Consider the following 20,690-nt stretch of genomic DNA (forward strand, 5'->3'; position numbering starts at 1 on the left):
ATAAGCCCCCTAACAGGTGTCTTCCTGCTTTTTTATGAGGACTACTTGGACCTGTAGAAAGAAGTTCCTACCTGTGGTACTCATGCACCCAACAGACATGCTGTCAGGTGCAGCAACTCTGGGTCTGGGTGGAATACCTGACTGCGGTTGTGAGAGATCAAATCCGAGCAGTCTGGGAGCTGGATCAGAGACTGTATGGACATCTGTAGTAAATCTGTCAGTCAGAAATGCCTTGGCTACTATGAAGCCACCAGAATGATCATTGCTGTTTCTCTTTTGATCTTGGAAATCACCCTGAAAACCAGGAGAATTGGGCAAAAGGTATACTGGCAAGCCTCTGTTCCACTGTAGAATGAAGGCACACTCTAGTCAAAACAGACGAAGGTCTCCTCTGGGACAAAAGTTCTGACATTTGGCTGTCAGAAGTCTGATAAATTGTTGCTTATTCCCAGGAGATGAAGAGTCATTGGTGTTACACTATTCTGATGGCACTAATTCCAGAAGTCAATGGCTCCCAGGCAGAGGGGTGAGAAGCAGGCACCTCCTTGCTTGTTTACATAGTGCATGGCTGTTGCATTGCCTCTGAAGATCTGCATTATCCAATTTTAAAGGACAGGTAGGAACATCATGCAAGCCAGTTCTAGGAAGTTTACATGAAGCACCATGCCACTTGGTGACCAAGGTCCTTGGATCTGTAGATAGTCCAAGTGAAATACTCAACCTGTCCTTGTCACATTCATTATTAGTGTCTTTGTTGGGAAAGAGATTGAAAAGAGAACACCTTTCTGTCTAACCACTTAGCCAATTCTGCAGTGATATGAGGTATTATGACCTTCTTGTCTATTGCGTTTTGCTGGCAAATAAACTGATCTCAGTCAGAGGTGAAGGAGCCACAAATGAAAGTCTAGCGAGCAACATCACATACATACCGACATGTGGCCTAAACTACAAGGCATGTTTGTATTGCCATAGCTAGTCCTGATGTCACCTGGAGTTAAAGTCCTCATAGAGACTGCAATCTGTCCATCTGGAATTGATCAAGGCTCCTACGGACTCTATGGTTTGTGACAGAGTAAGTGACAAGCAGGTGAACACAGCACAGTCCTGGCTCACTGATGGTTCCCACTGTGACCTGCCTCTGACCAGCCAACTGTCCAAATATGGGTAGACGGATGCCCTGCCTTCTTCAATGGTCTGCTACCACCGTAAGATTTTTCATGATGACCCTTGGTGCCATGGAGAGTCTGAATGACAGTATCTTGTACTGATAGTGATTTGATCCTACTGTAAATCTCAAGTACTTCCTGTGAACCAGGAGGATGGCTAGGAGTAAGTATGCATCTTAAATTGAGAGCCATGAACTGGTCTTGAGCCTAAAGAGATTGAATGATGAAATATTACCATCCTGAACCTGAGGTGGCATATATATTTGTTTAGTGTCCTCAGGTCTAGAATAGGACTAAGACCCCCTTTCTTCTACAGTATAAGGGAAGCACAGGAAGTAAAACCATCTTTCCAATACTCATACAGAATCTATTTTATGATTCCTAGGTGAAGCAATGAAGCCACTTCTTGTAATAGATTTTCATGAGAAGAGTCCCCAGAGTGGGTCAGAGAAGGAGGGTGAGTAGGGTACAGAAGCAAAGGGATAACCATCGGTGACTATGTCCAACTCTCTTTTGTCCACAGTGATATCAGACCAAGCCCAATAAAATGGGCCAAGGCTGCTTCCAAAGGTAGTTGCTTGTTCCTGATGTGGCTCTTAATGTTCCTGTCTGGCTGATGGGCGTGGAGTGTGTGACAGAGGAGGCAAAGTGTACATATGCTGGTACTGCGATTATTTCCATTGTTGGTAGTCTGCCCTAGGAGCAATGACATGACCGTTGCCTCTGTTGGGGCTGACATTTATAGGGCCTTCCTGTATGAGGCATATAAATCTCCAAGTATCTCTCAGTGTGGCCCTGCAGTTCATTAGGTAATAGAGCACTTCCTCAGTCCTAAAACTGAAGTGCTCCATCCTCCTGAATAGGAGGGTATGGATGGTATCTCATACCTCTCTTAGTATCCCCAAGGCTAATAGCCATGAGGTCCATCTCATGGTCACGGCAGTGGCCATCAACCATGTAGCAGTGGCTACCTGCCAAGCTGTCCTCTCAACCATCTGGCCGCCTTTCACAATTTCCTTCATCTTGTCTCTAGCATCCTGAGGTAGTCTGGACTGAAGGTCTTTTCCATGTCAGAAAATTATACGTGGCAAATAATGTCTCACATAGTTCGCCCCAGAGTTGCAGGGAGGCAAACAAGTAGGCTTTGTGCCCAAGAAAATCCAGCTAAGTTTTGCAGGTTCTTCTCTTTCGGTGTACCTTTCAATGACTTAGATTTTTCTGTAACACTGACTACTAACGATCCCAGGTTTCAATGAGAGTAACAGTGGTCAACATTTTTCAGGGGCATCTGATAAATGCTTCTCCACCTGTTTGGATGTGAGCTGAATAGTGGCTGGACTTTGCCAGAGACCTTTGGCTGGCTCAAGAATGACCTCATTGATGGGGAGAGCAATCTTGGCAGGAGCTGATATAGTCCGGATGTCAAGGAGTTCAATCATAGAATCATAGAATAACAGAGTTGGAAGGGACCTCTGGAGGCCATATAGTCCAACCCCCTGCCCAGAGCAGGACCAGTCCCAACTAAATCATCCCAGCCAGGGCTTTGTCAAGCCTGACCTTAAAAACTTCTGAGGAAGGGGATTCCACCACCTCCCTAGGTAACGCATTCCAGTGTTTCACCACCCTCCTAGTGAAAAAGTTTTTCCTAATATCCAACCTATATCTCCCCCACTGCACCTTGAGACCATTACTCCTTGTCCTGTCATCTGCTATCACTGAGAATAGTCTAGATCCATCCTCTTTGGAAGCCCCTTTCAGGTAGTTAAAAGCAGCTATCAAATCCCCCCTCATTCTTCTCTTCCGTAGACTAAACAATCCCAGTTCCCTCAGCCTCTCCTCATAAGTTATGTGTTCCAGACCCCTAATCATTTCTGTTGCCCTTCGCTGGACTCTCTCCAATTTCTCCACATCCTTCTTGTAGTGTGGGGCCCAAAACTGGACACAGTACTCCCGATGAGGCCTCACCAATGTCGAAGAGAGGGGAACGATCACGTCCCTCGATCTGCTGGCAATGCCCCTACTTATACATCCCAAAATGCCATTGGCCTTCTTGGCAACAAAGGCACACTGTTGACTCATATCCAGCTTCTCGTCCACTGTGACCCCTAGGTCCTTCTTTGCAGAACTGCTGCCTAGCCATTCGGTCCCTAGTCTGTAGCGGTGCATTGGATTCTTCCGTCCTAAATGCAGGACTCTGCACTTGTCTTCGTTGAACCTCATCAGATTTCTTTTGGCCCAATCCTCTAATTTGTCTAGGGCCCTCTGTATCCTATCCCTACCCTCCAGCGTATCTACCACTCTTCCCAGTTTAGTGTCATCCGCAAACTTGCTGAGGGTGCAATCCACGCCATCCTCCAGATCATTTATGAAGATATTGAACAAAACCGGTCCGAGGACCGACCCTTGGGGCACTCCGCTAGATACCGGCTGCCAACTAGACATGGAGCCATTGATCACTACCCGTTGAGCCCGACAATCTAGCCAACTTTCTATCCACCTTGTAGTGCATCCATCCAGCCCATACTACTTTAACTTGCTGACAAGAATACTGTGGGAGACCGTGTCAAAAGCTTTGCTAAAGTCAAGAAATAACACATCCACTGCTTTCCCTTCATCCACAGAACCAGTTATCTCATCACAGAAGGCAATTAGATTAGTCAGGCATGACTTTCCCTTGGTGAATCCATGCTGACTGCTCCTGATCACTTTCCTCTCCTCTAAGTGCTTCAGAATTGATTCCTTGAGGACATGCTCCATGATTTTTCCGGGGACTGAGGTGAGGCTGACCAGCCTGTAGTTCCCATGATCCTCCTCCTTCCCTTTTTTAAAGATTGGCACTACATTAGCCTTTATTAGAGTGTATGAGATCTCTCCTATATAACCATCATTTCTATACCCAAGGCCTCCACAGTATGCATGAGCAGATCCTGGAAGGCCTTAAAATTGTCAACTGTCAGGGCAGGGGCTGGTTCAAATGCCTCACTGAGTGACAATAATTCTTTTGGTGGAGACTGGAGTTGCTGCTGTTCTGGCCCTAGCTCTTGGCCTCTGACTCCAGTGTTAGTGTACTAGGTAGTGATGCCACAAGGGAACCTGATCTCCTCTTTCTGAATGTGCAAGAAGGAGACCTGCTACAGTACAGAGGGATCAGTGGTCCCCACTAGTGCAAATATGGCCAGGGTGGTATGGGTACTGGCCAAGTTGCAGCTGATCAGCCCACTGTCACTCACACCTGTGCAGGATTGGTGCTCTGTGAGGTGGGCTTCTTCTATCAGCTCTGAGGTCACTTCCAAAGGTAGTGGAGAGGCATCCCTGCTGGACAAGGAAGAGAATACATAGTCTGGTCACAATGACATGGAGTTATATATTCTCCGAATGGTGGTGCCAAGGAGTGATGTCTTGGCTCTAGTCTCAGCATTATACAAGTATCAATGTTCCCAGAAGGAATCCCGATAGTTCTTTGTGGGTATACCTTGGGCCGCTAATTGGTGTCTGTGCCAGTACCATAACCAGCAATATCAGCTGACTTAATCTCACTCCTTTGGCAAAGGACTTGGATGCCTCTTTCCCCCCTCTACCAGGTGGTGCCTCTGTTTGGAGTCATGTTTGCTCTCCGCTTGGCTTCGGCTATGAGTTGAGGCACTAGCTCTGATGACTTTGCCTATGCTGAGGGAGCTAGGTTGGTCAGAGTAAGCTGTGTTGAAAGCCCCAGTGCCAAAGTGTTCAGCACCTATGTGACTGGTGCCAATTTCAACCAAGTTTTCTTTCCCTGCCTTCCTCTCAGTGGACCCTCAGAGTATGGTAGCTACTCAGTGGGGCACTTGCTAACACCGCTGAGTTCCTTTAGAGGTGGATGTCTCCTTCTGGGTCTGAGTTAATATGTATAGGTTGCTTGAGTGAGAGTATTAGCTACATGTCCCTCAACTTATGAATCTCAGATGAGGAAGATTTATTCACCAAATACTTCTCAGGGATACAACTGTCCCTGAAAGAAAAACAGACATCAGTTATGCCCAACGGCCAGAGGACTGAGCATTGCAAGTTGGGCAAGAATTAAACCTTGGGGGTTTAGAGACCACCACAGCAGCTGACACTAAGCGCCTCTCCCCATTATACAGGCATACCTTGTAGATTTGGGGAGGGGAGGGAGGGAGGTAGGGAGAGAAGACATCCAAATGAAAGTTAATGATGTAAAAGAGATGAAGGATTTCTACTAAATAAATAAAATATAAATGGATAAACAAATAGTTTAGAAATTCAGCTCAAAGAGAGTAGCATGTTGTACACTCACCAGGTTCCATCTCCCAGCCAGGGGTGCTAAGAGGGAACAGAGTGAGGGTCATGGTTACAGCATTGTCATTCATAGTGGCAACTCAGTCATTCATAATGACTATGGGAAACAGAAAGGGAAAGAGTGAGAATGATTCTATAGGCCAGTTAGGGCACCCACCTAAACTTCAAGTCCTTGTTGCAATGACTTTATTTATAAAAAGTGGAACAGCTCCAATAGAAGAGACTCTCAAACAGTCATACCACAATATTCCATAGTCCAGTAGTTTGGATAAGATGTGGGAAACTAATTTCTAATTACTTTTCCTCATTAGGTAGAGGGAGAAATTGAAGTAGGGTCTTCTATATCCTGTGTGAATTCCATAACCAATGCGATAAAGGTTATAAGGAAGGTCTCCTCCTCTTTCTCCTTCCCTCAGCCCCATCTGTTTTGTGAATCTAGTCCTCCTTTGCTTTTGTCAAAATGCCCAAAATCAAAAGAAAAAATTTTGAGATGACTTAAACAAAAATGTTTCATTTTGAGCCAACTCAAAATTTTGACTTTTCAATTTCCCAAAATTTAGTTTTCACTTCAACCTGAAACAAATTTTTTTTTGCTTGTTTTCAGTTTTTTTGAAATTGCCAGTGAATTAAAAATCCATTATTCACCCTGCTCATAGGGTAACACTTCATTCACGACGTCACACAGGAGCACAAAGAGGCACAGGGCATATGCATGTGCAGCTCTAATAGACACTGAATTCAAAAAATAATTTGATCTTGTATATGTGGTGCTCATGTGCACCTATAGTGGGATCCATACCGACACACAGTACTGTACAAGAAAAAAGACTGGAAACATATTTTGCTTCTTAATGATAGATAACAGTATTTTGCTGCTTAATGATTTGAAAATGTAAATCAAGACAAATCTGATCCCTATGGTTAAAACTTATCACTGATTTTTCTAAAAAAAAAAAATCACTAGTTACTCGCAGCTCCCTCCAGAAGAAGAAAGGGGAGCGTTCATGTACCAGCAATGCGGACACAGGTAGGCAACCGTTTTCATGTTCTCTCCACAGCTACTAATGCGGACAGTGGACTAGATGATACATCTGAGGGAATGGAGCAGAAGGAGACTCCGCCAATTGGAAGGCATGAGATGTACTGTCTTAGGGAAAGGAGTCCCACGACCACTGCTCCCAAGAGAAGGAGGTGCGTGGTGGTGGTTGGGGACTCCCTCCTCAGGGGGACTCCGACATCTATCTGCTGCCCCGACCGGGAAAACCGAGAAGTTTGCTGCTTGCCAGGAGCTAGGATTCACGATGTGACAGAGAGACTGCCGAGACTTATCAAGCCCTCGGATCACTACCCCTTCCTACTTCTCCACATGGGCACCAATGATACTGCCAAGAATGACCTTGAGCAGATCACTGCAGACTACGTGGCTCTGGGAAGAAGGATAAAGGAGTTTGAAGAGCAAATGGTGCTCTCGTCCATCCTCCCTGTGTAAGGAAAAGGCCCGAGTAGAGACCGTTGAATCGTGGAAGTCAATGACTGGATATGCAGGTGGCGTCGGAGAGAAAGCTTTGGATTCTTTGACCATGGGATGGTGTTCCAAGAAGGAGGAGTGCTAGGCAGAGAGAGGCTCCACCTAACAAAGAGAGGGAAGAGCATCTTTGCAAGCAGGCTGGCTAACCTAGTAAGGAGGGCTTTAAACTAGGTTCACTGGGGGGAAGGAGACCAAAGCCCTGAGGTAAGTGGGGAAGTGGGATACCAAGAGGAAGCACGAGCAGGAGAGCGCAAGAGGGGAGGGCTCCTGCCTCATACTGAGAAAGAGGGACGATCAACGAGTTATCTTAAGTGCCTATACACAAATGCAAGAAGCCTGGGAAATAAGCAGGGAGAACTGGAAGTCCTGGCACAGTCAAGGAAATATTATGTGATTGGAATAACAGACTTGGTGGGATAACTCACATGACTGGAGTACTGTCATGGATGGAAATAAACTGTTCAGGAAGGACAGGGAGGGCAGAAAATGTGGAGGAGTGGCACTGTATGTAAGAGAGCAGTATGACTGCTCAGAGCTCCGGTATGAAACTGCAGAAAAACCTGAGAGTCTCTGGATTAAGTTTAGAAGTGTGAGCAACAATAGTGATGTCATGGTGGGAGTCTGCTATTGACCACCAGACCAGAGGGATGAGATGGACAAGGCTTTCTTCTGGCAACAAATGGACGTTACTGGATCGGCCCTGGTTCTCATGGGAGACTTCAATCACCCTGATATCTGCTGGGAGAGCAATACAGCGGTGCACAGACAATCCAGGAAGTTTTTGGAAAGTGTAGGGGACAATTTCCTGGTGCAACTGGAGGAACCAACTAGGGGCAGAGCTCTTCTTGAGCTGCTGCTCCCAAACCGGGAAGAATTACTAGGGGAAGCAAAAGTCGATGGGAACCTGGGAGGCAGTGACCATGAGATGGTCAAGTTCAGGATCCTGACACAAGGAAGAAAGAAGAGCAGCAGAATACGGACCCTGGACTTCAGAAAAGCAGACTTTGACTCCCTCAGGGAACTGATGGGCAGGATCCCCTGGGAGAATAACATGAGGGGGAAAGGAGTCCAGGAGAGCTGGCTGTATTTTAAAGAATCCTTATTGAGGCTGCAGGAACAAACCATCCCGATGTGTAGAAAAAATAGTAAATATGGCAGGCGACCGGATAGGCGTAAGAGTGAAATCCTTGCTGATCTTAAACACAAAAAAGAAGCTTACAAGAAGTGGAAGCTTGGACAAATGACCAGGGAGGAGTATAAAGATATTGCTCAGGCATGCAGGAGTGAAATCAGGAAGGCCAAATCACACTTGAAGTTGCAGCTAGCAAGAGATGTTAAGAGTGACGAGAAGGGTTTCTTCAGGTATGTTAGCAACAAGAAGAAAGTCAAGGAAAGTGTGGGCCCCGTAGTGAATGAGGGAGGCAACCTAGTGATAGAGGATGTGGAAAAAGCTAACGTACTCAATGCTTTTTTTGCCTCTGTCTTCACAAACAAGGTTTGCTCCCAGACTACTGCACTGGGCAGCACAGATGGGGAGGAGGTGACCAGCCCTCTGTGGAGAAAGAAGTGGTTCGGGGCTATTTAGAAAAGCTGGACAAGCACAAGTCCATGGGGCTGGATGCGCTGCATCCGAGGGTGCTAAAGGAGTTGGCGGATGTGATTGCAGAGCCATTGGCCATTATCTTTAAAATCCCATGGCGATCAGGAGGAGGTCTCAGATAACTGGAAAAAGGCTAATGTAGTGCCCATCTTTAAAAAAGGGAAGGAGGAGGATCCTGGGAACTACAGGCCAGGCAGCCTCACCTCAGTCCCTGGAAAAATCATGGAGCAGGTCCTCAAGGAATCAATTCTGAAGCACTTAGAGGAGAGGAAAGTGATCAGGAACAGTCAGCATGGATTCACCAAGGGCAAGTCATGCCTGACTAATCTAATTGCCTTCTATGATGAGATAACTGGCTCTGTGGATGAGGGGAAAAAGCAGTGGATGTGTTATTCCTTGACTTTAGTAAACCTTTTGACACGGTCTCCCACAGTATTCTTTCCAGCAAGTTAAATAAGTATCGGCTGGATGAATGGACCATAAAGTGAATAGAAAGCTGGCTAGATGGTCGGGCTGACGGGTAGTGATCAATGGCTCCATGTCTAGTTGGCAGTCAGTGTCAAGCGGAGTGCCCCAAGGTCAGTCCTGGGGCCGGTTTTGTTCAATATCTTCATTAATGATCTGGAGGATGGCATGGACTGTACCCTCAGCAAAGTTTGCAGATGACACTAAACTGGGAGGAGAGGCAGATACGCTGGAGGGTAGGGATAGGATACAGTGGGCCCTAGACAAATTAGAGGATTGGGCCAAAAGAGATCTGATGAGGTTCAACAAAGACAAGTGCAGAGTCCTGCACTTAGGACGGAAGAATCCCATGCACTGCTACAGACTAGGGACCGAATGGCTCGGCAGCAGTTCTGCAGAAAAGGACCTAGGGGTTACAGTGGACGAGAAAATGGATAGGAGTCAACAGTGTGCCTTTGTTGCCAAGAAGGATAATGGCATTTTGGGCTGTATAAGCAGATCAAAGGATGTGATCATTCCCCTCTAGTTGACATTGGTGAGGTCTCATCTGGAGTACTGTGTCCAGTTTTGGGCCCTACACTACAAGAAGAATGTGGAAAAATTGGAAAGAGTCCAGCGGAGGGCAACAAAAATGATTAGGGGACTGGAACACATAACTTATGAGGAGAGGCTGAGGGAACTGGAATTGTTTAGTCTGCGGAAGAAAAGAATGAGGGGGGATTTGATAGCTGCTTTCAACTACCTGAAAGGGGGTCCCAAAGAGGATGGATCTAGGCTCTTCTCAGTGGTAGCAGGTGACAGAACAAGGAGTAATAGTCTCAAGTTGCAGTGGGGGAGGTTTAGGTTGGATATCAGAAAAAACTTTTTCACTAGAAGGCAGGTGAAGCACTGAAATGGGTTACCTAGAGAGGTGGTGGAATCTCCTTCCTGTGAGGTTTTTAAGGCCCTGCTTGACAAAGCCCTGGCTGGGATGATTTAGTTGGGGATTGATGCTGCTTTGAGCAGGGGGTTGGACTAAATGATCTCCTGAGGTCCCTTCTAACCCTGATATTCTAGGATTCCCCTCATGGACCATGAGCTGGCCTTTTGAAATCAAGAGAAAACACAATGAAAGGGCCCTTGATTTTTAGGAAGATACAAATAAGATTCTAGCTGCAAGGAGCAGTGCCAGCCAGGCTACAGCTGATGGCTCAAGGCCTGCTATAAGTTCATTAACAGTTAGATGCCTGCAGATAACCCGCCTGGGTCAGCAGCATAAGACGCAGTTTACTCTAGTGCACCAGACAATGGCCAGAACTATAGGAATAATCCCACACCTCTGACACTGACTCTTTATATGGCCTTAAATACATCATTCAAAATTTTCAAACTTGAGCTCCAAAAGTTAGGCACCTAAATACAGAAATGCTCAGTATCTCTGAAAATCAGGCCACTCTTATTTAGATACCTAACTTCATATACCCATGTTTGAAAATACTGGCTTTAACCTTTCTGTGCCTCAGTTTACACATCTTTAAAATTAAGACAATACTTCCCTCATAGGGTAATTGTGGTAGGTGTTTAATGTTTGTGAAGCTCTATAGGTGTCCTAACACTCACCAAAATGCACAGAGAATCCCAGTTGATTTGAACAACTGTCCCTGGCAAAAGAATTCTTGGGACTTACTTACATTCACTACAAAATGTCATCATGATGGAATATGACTGAAGCGCCAAGTTAGCTAGCATGAAGCTGAACACAAATGACTGGTCAATACAGACGAGGGCAAATTGTGTTATACCTCACATCAAATACTAATGATTAAACTCTCGACCAAGATGATTTACTGAAACACTGTACTGCCTCTATAAGCTGTATTTGGGGAAAAAAAACGCAAGCACTCTCTCATATTGGAGATCCAATGTACGAAACTACTCACAACTCTTTGAAGCCGAGATTACTATTGATGAAGAACCAGATAACTAATCTACTAGGATATTCTCCAAAACCTGGTGGAATTTCTGCAAGGTAGAAATGAAGGGCATTTATTTTAAAATTTTCTATTCTTTTTTACCCACTTTTAAAATAATATCTAGTATTGCAAGACATGACACAAAGAGGGTCAAACATCTATTAAAGTAGAATATTAGAAATGTTAATAGCATATTTAAGATTCCTCTCTAATCATAAAGTTACTAAACTCACTCTTCCAGTTTGCTTTCCACCTCCTATATTAGCAGGATGTATTTTCTTTTAAATTCAGAATGAAAATATGATTAGTAACTAATCTTTTCTATAAAAGAAAAATGTTCTTCCTAGTCCATTTCTCTCTCTCTCCCTATTTTGTCAGTCTACGCTTTCTCTTTTATTTCCTCCTGGCATGTTATATCTGTTCACAACTATTTCAGCAGAATGCCGAAGAACTTCCTCTTCTTTCAAATGCTGTTAAATTCATGTATTAAAAAAATCAGCTCCATTTGGACCACCTCTTTCTACATCAAGACCAATAAGTAAGAATTATTTAATTTTGCAATTACAGAGTTAACTTCAACAGCCCTTCAGCACTAATTAGCAACAATCTGTTAAAACAAGACTTTCATCTCAGAGATTAAAAAAACAACCGAATATATGTGCCGTGTAAGAATAGTAGTGGAAAAAAATCCATCTAGCACCAGCATTAAATAACAAACCACCTACTAGACTGAACTATTGTGATGCTTAAATATGAAACTGAAATTCCATTTTCAAACACACACAAAGTAATTTATCAGAATGTGCAATACATTTCATAAGAAGCTTTCATTACCCTTCATTGATCATACTCATTTAGAAATTTGAATTATGAAAAAGGATTTATGTTACGGAAAGTTTTAATTTTATTTCATGGTACTTCAGCCAACCAAGCCTTTTTAATTTCATTCCATTTTGCTTTTCACTTTATGAAAAAAATTGAAAAAGGATCCTGTCTTATGAATAATTTCATACCAATAAACTGAGCTACTAAAATGTATTACAATACAAAAAGTTTTACAAAACTACAAAACATGTAAAGTCATAATCCAGAATGTCGTAAAATAACATGCAGAACCTGAAATAAGCAATGACTGATTGGGAGTTCCTTCCAAGTTAGCTTATTGTTGGGAAAGGACTTCCCTTAACCCTTTCTCCTTTTTACCACAAACTTGGGAACTATTAGTCTCATCCTGAAGCACCAGACCAGGCACCTTTAACACTACCAGCCCCAAACACGAATGAATATCAATGCATAAAAGTCCTTGCCCCACCAGTCCACACACTTGTATTGAAAGACCAGCTCCTCCCATGTCCAGCAGCCCCTAATTGTCAGCTCTTGTGAAATGCACAAAGAGGAGAGATTCCCCACATCCTCCCAAATATATCAATTCTAACTGGCCCTTTCAATTACTTCCCTGAAAAGCTTAATACCACAGCATACTAATAGCAAACAGCTTAGATGGCATCCCCTGCCCCAGAATGTTCACTGTACTCTTATATACCCAAGACTGAACAGCCTGTGACAAAATATTCCTAGTCAGTCATGATAAATGTCTGTGTTTCTAATGGTTTCCTGTCAAAGTTCTCAGGAAAACTCTGAAATTCCTACTGATGTACCCTTGTTAATTCAATGGCAGAAGGAATGCATGGGCCACATCACACTTAATGGGTGAGCTTGGACAATACCAGCCAGCCCCACAGAGTTATCATTTGAAGTTATGTCCAATGATATTCTGCCTGTAGTGAGGCAGAGAGGCCTCCCTCCACGCCAGAGAGCAAGAGACCACTACAATTCCCCTCGTAGGCAGAGTCAAACGAGCCCCATCCCCTGCGGCGGAAGCAGAAGAGTGTGGCAGAAAGTATAAAAGGTGGGCCCTGCAGCTCAGCTGGGCCAGAGCCAGGGGAGGAGGCAAATGTACCCTGCCCACTGCAAAACTCCAGAGCTGAACCTGCACTGTACAGTGCCCCACCCCACACAGGACACCGACCCTGGAGTATAGTTGCCAGGACTGCCACCAACCATGTATCCCAAGGAAACCGAAGTTCCTTGGACTACATAGCCTATCCCCAGACTCTGGTACAGGGTGGATTTCATTTAAATCATGATTTAAATCACTGGTCAGGAAGACTCTATTTAATCATAGTTTTCCACATAAAAGTGCTTTTTCTTGTTGGTTGTTATCTTAATACATATTCTTCACAACTCAGAGATAGATGTAGGTTTCATTTTTAGAAGGTACACACTATACATTTTTAAACAGTGATTTATTTTGAAAACTTTTCAGATTCATTTTCTGATATAGCTGTAAAACTAATGATTGTTTGGTTCTTTCATTTACCAAAGGTAATTGAAGCAGATATTTATGAAGTCACTGGGAGGTGAACTATCTCCAATTCAACAGGTTAATCATTAATGTTCGGAGGACCTTCTTGCCATGCTGTATTAGGAGGAGAACATCACCAGACAGACATCTTGAAGAGCTATACTCCACCAAAGAAGTTTTTTGTTATTTCCCGGGGTGGTATGAAGCCACTGTAGCGCAGCATGGTCAGTTTACAGGTGGAAACGCCATCCCCAAAACGTATGGGCATAGCTTTTCCAGAACGTAGACAATGGCGTAACATTCTTTTTCATGGACTGATCAGTTGCTTTCCCTCTCAAACAGCTTCTTGCTGAGAAACACTACAGGATGGAATTCTTGATAAGGTCCTTCCTGCATTAAAACTGCTCCCACACCACGTTCGGATGCATCTGTGGTTACTAGGAACGGTTTGTCAAAGTCTGGGGCCCTTAGCACAGGGTCAGACATGAGTGTCGCTTTAAGCTGGTTAAAGGCCTTCTGACACTCTTCAGTCCACTGAATGGCATTTGGCTGTTTCTTTTTGGTTAGGTCTGTCAGTGGGGCGGCGATTTGGCTGTAGTGCGGTACAAATCGCCTGTAATATCTGGCCAAGCCTAAGAAGGATTGAACCTGTTTCTTTGATTTTGGGACAGGCCACTTTTGGATAGCATCCACTTTGGCCTGTAGGGGGTTGATAGTTCCTTGACCCACCTGCTGTCCAATGTAAGTCACTCTGTTTAGGCCTATTTGACACTTCTTAGCCTTAACAGTTAGTCCTGCCTCCCTTATGCACTCGAAGACTTTTTGTAGATGTTCCAAGCATTCTGCCCAGGAATCCGAAAATATGGCCACTTCGTCAAGGTAAGCAACTGCATATTCTCCCAATCCTACTAAGAGACCATCTACAAGTCTTTGGAAGGTGGTGGGTGCATTCCGCAGCCCAAAAGGGAGTACATTAAATTCATAAAGCCCGACGTGTGGTGAAGGCTGACCTTTCCTTGGCGGATTCATCTAGTGGTACCTGCCAGTACCCCTTGGTTAAGTCCAAAGTAGAGATGAACTGGGCCCGTCCCAGTTTCTCTAATAGTTCATTTGAGCGTGGCATTGGATAGTTGTCTGTGCGAGTTACAGCATTTAGCTTACGGTAGTCCATGAAAAAACGTATCTCCCCATCTGGTTTGGGAACTAGAACCACTGGAGATGCCCATGCACTGCCAGAGGGGCGGATTACACCCATCTGTACCATATCCTGGATCTCCCGTTCTATAGCAGTTTTAGCTTGAGGAGACACCCGGTAAGGTTGGACTTTAATTGGTTGATCTTCAGGAATTTTATGGAGAGTGCACAGTCTCTCAAAGGTGAGAAAATATTCAGCAATATCACTGGATTCATCATACTGTGGACATAGTCGCTCCCATTTGTGGATTGTTGGGGAAGGATTGTTATCCACTAGATTCCACTCAGCCTTTGCCTTCTCCATCTCCAGTGCATGCTTCCTCTCTTTTTCCTTCTCCACCTCAGCATGCTTCCTCTCTTTTTCCTTTTCCTCCATAGCTCTCCTGTGGGCAGCCTCCCTTTCCTCGTCAGCATGCTTCCATTCTTTTTCCTTTGTCTCCACAGCTCTCCTGTGGGCAGCCTCTTTGGCTGTTTATGCTTTGGGCTCTGTCATGTTTGCCTCTCTGTTTTTAACTAACTTTACAACCGAGAGTTAGAAATACAACAAACAAAAAACTTGGCTTGTAAAATTTTGCTGTGCTGTAACCGGATACCTATGTTCTCTGATAGTGATTGTCAGCCTACAGAAAAATCCTTAAAAAAAACCCTAACACCTTTGTCTCCACGCAAATAGACAGAAAACCCATCTAGTTGCTCTTAGGTAAAAAAAAAAAAAAAACTTCTTCAGGTCTGTGAAGACTTGTGAATTTCCTGCAGGAGGTTAACTACCCTGCCTTTAGATAGAGAAAACTCCAGCTCACAAAAGACAATTCCCTTTTGTCTCTGCTCTGGCCCGCAAGCAGAGACAAAAAAAAAACTAACTGCTTTCAGCTGAAAACCTGCTTTCCAGCAGCCCAAAGGGGAAAAAAATTCCTTTTTAAAATCTGTGCTTCTTGTTCAAAAAATCTCAAATTGATCTCAAGATGATTTCAAGTTAATCCTACCACTTTGCCACCATGTCAAGGTTCCTTCCCCACTCTGAACTCTAGGGTACAGATGTGGGGACCTGCATGAAAAACCCCCTAAGCTTATTTTTATCAGCTTAGGTTAAAACTTCCCCAAGGTACAAACTATTTTACCTTTTGCCCTTGGACTTTATTGCTGTCACTACCAAGCGTCTAATAAATATATAACAGGGAAAGAGGCCGCTTGGCAACATCTCCCTCCCCCCCCCCAACCCCCAATCCTCCCAAACCCTATACCCCCTTTCCTGGGGAAGGCTTGATAAAAATCCTCACCAATTTGCATAGGTGAACACAGACCCAAACCCTTGGATCTTAAGAACAATGAAAAAGCAATCAGGTTCTTAAAAGACGAATTTTAATTGAAGAAAAAGTAAAAGCATCACCTCTGTAAAATCAGGATGGTAAATACCTTACAGGGTAATCAGATTCAAAACAGAGAATCCCTCTAGGCAAAACCTTAAGTTACAAAAAGGCACAAAAACAGGAATATACATTCCATTCAGCACAACTTATTTTATCAGCCATTTAAACAAAACAGAATCTAACGCATATCTAGCTAGATTACTTACTAAATTCTAAGACTCCATTACTTTTCTGTTCCCGGCAAAAGCATCACACAGACAGTGAGAACCTTTGTTTCTCCCCCCCTCCAGCTTTGAAAATATCTTGTCTCCTCATTGGTCATTTTGGTCAGGTGCCAGCGAGGTTATCCTAGCTTCTTAACCCTTTACAGATGAAAGGGTTTTTCCTCTGGCCAGGAGGTATTTTCCCTTTATATTTATGACAATTGCCCAACAACAGCCTCCCACATGCTATCATTCAGCATCTCTGACTTGCAGTTCATCAGCACAGACAACTTCTTATCCTCCCTGACCACCCTTCCATTGATACGGTTTTTTTACTCTCTCAATGTTTCATATCCTACACTCAACTGTTTTGTGCCCCTAAATACCATTGCAAGGTCCACCCTTCCAACCCCAGCCCAGGCTCATCTTCAACATCAGCTTCCCCTATTCCTGTTCTTGCACTGCAGTGTCTCTGGCAGATATCCCGTGATCAGGCTGACTTCCTCCATTACATATTTGTTCTCCTGTCCTCCTTCCGTTCTGCTGTCTCCCTAGCTGAACAAGTCAACTCCAACTTAACTGAATCCTAAGACCACAGTTTCAGCCACCTTTTCACCACCTTAGACTCACTCCTCAAAACCTTTTCCTTCTGTCCACAATTCACACTCTGCACAGGACCTTGTAGATTTTTCCAGAACAAAATTGACAGAATATGACATAACCCCTTCCACTCCCTCAACTCTCCTTCTCCCCGTCACAGATGCAGACATTTATCATTTGCTTTTCCCTCCTCAAATCCCACTGCCTGTCTCAGTGACCCCATCCCATCTCCTGAGCTCTCTGGGGCTAGATAATAAAAGCATGCTTTAGATTCACCCATCTTAAAAAACAAAAACCAATCCCCTAGACCCCACTTTCGACTCCAACCATCACCATATCTCCATTCTCCCTTTTATCTCTAAGCTCATTGAATGCACTATCTACAATCACTGTAGAGTTCCTCTCCTCCAGTTCCATCCTAGACCCTCTCCAATCAGGCTTCCATGCCTTACACTCAACTGAAATAGCTCTCGCCGAAGTCTCTAACAACCTCATTTTAGGCAAAGTTCAGAACCAGTACTTCATCCTCAGCTTCCTTCAACACTGTCATCCAGGCTCCTCCTCTTGAAATCTGATCTACCCATGACCTTTGTGATTCTTTCCTCCTACTAATACTCTTCTTCCTTCAGCGTGTCCTTTGGCACGTCTCATTCCCCCATCCAACTTTTTGTAGGGGCACCACAGGACTGTGTCCTTCTCCCCCTTCTCTTCTCCCTTTATAACTTATGTCTGGCTACTCTCATCTGAAAACACAAATAAAACTACCATTTCTATGCTGATAACTTACAGATCTACCTGTACTTTAACCTGTCTCCTCCTTTCGAAACAAAAATCTGCAACTGACTTTCCATCATCTCCTCATGGATGTCTACCTGTCAGCTCAAGCTCAACATGGCTAAAACAGAGCTCTTAATCTTCCCCTCCAAATCTTCTCTGCTACCTCTTTTTTCTATCACTGAAATCACCACCCTCCTGCCTATCACTCAGACCTGTAAACTAGGCATCATCTTTGTGACGAAGTGGGGTTTTCCCCCTTGTTATGCTGCATGTGAGTCTTACTGTCCTGTATTAATACTGTGTGCCTCAGTTTCCTTGTGTACTGTACCAATGCCTCGGTGATGGGAATAAGGGAGTGTGACTTTTGCTGAGACCCATAGGGGCAGATGAAGCTGCCCAGCTGCCTGAACGTAAGCTATGGCTGATGCCCTTCATAACTTGAGAAGCAGGAGGGGGAATGAGATCAGGTGACATTTTGCCTGGGAAGCAGATAAAACCCAGGGAGGAGCAATGGGTGTGTCGGAGGCCAAGCAATGGGGTCCAGCTCAATCTGCTGTGGGTGACTTGAAGAGGGGGGAGTCTAGGGTGTCTGACCCACGGTTCCCCCAAGATGAATGTGTCTGAAAGTCATTGATTTCTGTGCTAACAAGTTCTGTTCTACGCTGTGTACCTGTCAACTAAAAAAACTTCCATTTTACACTCTGGCTGAGTCACGGCTGACTGCAGAGTTGGGGTGTAGGGCCCTTTGGCTTCCCCAGGAGCCCCGCTCAGACGGACTTGCTGCGAGAAGTGCACGATGAATGGGGGTGCTGAATTCTCTGAGGTCAGATCTAGAAAGACTGAAGCCATATAGGCTTCTTGCCCTGGCAACAGTGTGCCATGCTACCTCTCACGCTTGGGGGGACACCCTCTGTAAACATTCACAAAACTAATCATATTCCACCTTCAAACTCTCCTTAAAGTTCTCCTTTTCTGCGATACCTACAAAAAACTTGACAACAGTTATGCTGCTGTTGTGCTGAGATCACTGCCTAACATGCTGACCAATACAGTCTCATTGTCTCCTTGTACTTGCTCATCTGTCTTTATCCATTTGTCATCTCTTGTTTTAAACTCTTTGGGGCAGGTATTGGCTTTTTGTTCTGTGTCCATACAATGCCTCTCCCAGTGGAGTTCCTGGCCTATGACTAGCACCTAGGAGGCTATACAGTAATACAAACAACATCAGAGAGTCTATGCATCCCCATAACTACACATTAAATTGTATACGACACTTATATTTTAATAAGACTAGACATTGCTTAGTCTACCTTTCACATACAAGGTATTCATAGGTCCTGAAAGCAGACAGCCAATTGTCTGTAGCTCTGGTCACTCCAGTTTTTATGGAGGTGTCAGGGTTTCATGCTACACAACATCCATGGGTAACAATAAGAACAGTTCTATATATAGGAGAGTGACGCCATCCACAAATTCACCCATCTACATCTTCATTTTGATAGCATTCTCATTGGCATAGCTGTCTGAAAACATCCCTGCTGGCTGGGAAAGTCACTGTACCATTAAGCTCTTTCAGGGTCCATAAGCTGCAGCCAATCTTTGTCCACTGCCATTCACCCACTGCCCACATAGTCATTGGGGTCACCATTTTTCTGGAGTCTCTGCAGCTGCGCTGGAGCCACTCACTCAGGCTGCCCATTGTCAGTGTAATTCAGAGATTTCTTTTGGTGGCATGTCAAGGAAGTTTTCAAGACAAAATCTGACACTTGGGTAAGTGACAGGAGACCCACTATTGGTGCAAACCCAACTGTGAGATCCCTGAGGAAGCATGAGGTAACTGTGGCATTCTGAGTTTGGGGTTACTACCTCTGTGGATAAGGACAGAAAGGTAGGAGGGCTAGTCCATTCAATGGGAGAAAGTAAGGAATGCTGAGCAATATAACCACTTCTGGTTCCCTACTCAGCCATTTGTTTTAGAAAGATACTCAGCACGTCACCAGAAAAACTGTCTGAACTATGCTGACAATACATAGCCTTGCTGAGTGGCTACAGAACAGCTGCAGAAACTTCAATAAAATGGCAACCATAAACACTATGTGAGTTATGGATGAGTGGCAGTGAACAAAGACTGGTTGCAGTTTTTGAGCCTTGAGAGAGCCTTACTTCTCTTAAGCTTCCGGGGAAAGGAGTGGAAGGACAAAAAGAGCAGCTGTATGGCGTACCAGGGGTCCCAATTACCTCCAGCGATTTATAGATTCCTTGGCTGCAGCAGTTCCCACCTTTACAAAGGTACACAACCCTCCTGCAACAGCCTCTGGTCCGAGAGCTCCTCAGTTGTGTACTTGTGTTTTCCTGGTGCTCCCTGCTTTCTGCTCTGCAAGGGGGTGCAGGAGCTTTGTCTCTGTAGTTAGATGCCAGCTGCTCTGCCTCCCACTGCTGCTCATAGGGCACAGAGCTCCTTTAAACAACCCCCTCTCAAGATGACAGCTTGGTTTGTGACCTTCTTTAGGTGTAGTAGCTCATTAAGAAGAGGGAAGAGAATGATTCCTAAATGTGGCAAGCCCAAAGGATGGTACATACAGACCACAACAGGAGGGAGCACAAGCACCAGGAGGCAGAGGAAGTGGAAATGGCAGCGGCAGCAGTAGCAGAGTCTTCTTTTCAAGAAAAAATCCAGGGGGCAAAAGACAGAACCCCCTACCTTTGGTCACCCTGATAGTTGTAAGAGCAGACCCATGAGGGAGGCTTCCAGGTGACAGTCAATGATGTCACTATCATTCCCCTCTCCTTGGGCATATTCCAACCCTCCCAGGACCTGCTAGCCAATGCAGCCATTTTCTCCCCAAAAAGAGAAGTGAAGAGGAGTTGCTCTCTCCTCACCTCTCTCCTCTTAACAACTCTGGCAAGCAATATTCAGTTTAAAAGACTGGACTGAATTACTGAACAATTACAGGTATTTTATAAACTCAACTTCCAGATAATCTGTCAGTTTAAAAACTTCAACAAGTGCTGAAAATTTACATGAACTTAAATGGGCCTGATAGTTTGGCAATATTTTAGTCAGAGATAAATAGATAAACTTTAACACAGAGGGTGAAAACAGCACATAAACCACAAGACAATAATTAAAATTAGCTGAAAAATGAAGGTGGAAGAACAAACAACAAAGGGCTCCTTTCA

General features: G+C 44.5%; 1 protein-coding gene across 1 annotated transcript in view; it reads right to left on the bottom strand.

Moving 5' to 3' along the window:
- RNGTT (RNA guanylyltransferase and 5'-phosphatase) overlaps positions 1-20,690 on the bottom strand; it is a 441,453-nt gene that overhangs the window by 296,429 nt on the left and 124,334 nt on the right. The window lies entirely within an intron of this gene.

The sequence above is a fragment of the Eretmochelys imbricata genome, chromosome 3, assembly GCF_965152235.1.
Source record: "Eretmochelys imbricata isolate rEreImb1 chromosome 3, rEreImb1.hap1, whole genome shotgun sequence".
NCBI classification, from domain to species: domain Eukaryota; kingdom Metazoa; phylum Chordata; order Testudines; family Cheloniidae; genus Eretmochelys; species Eretmochelys imbricata.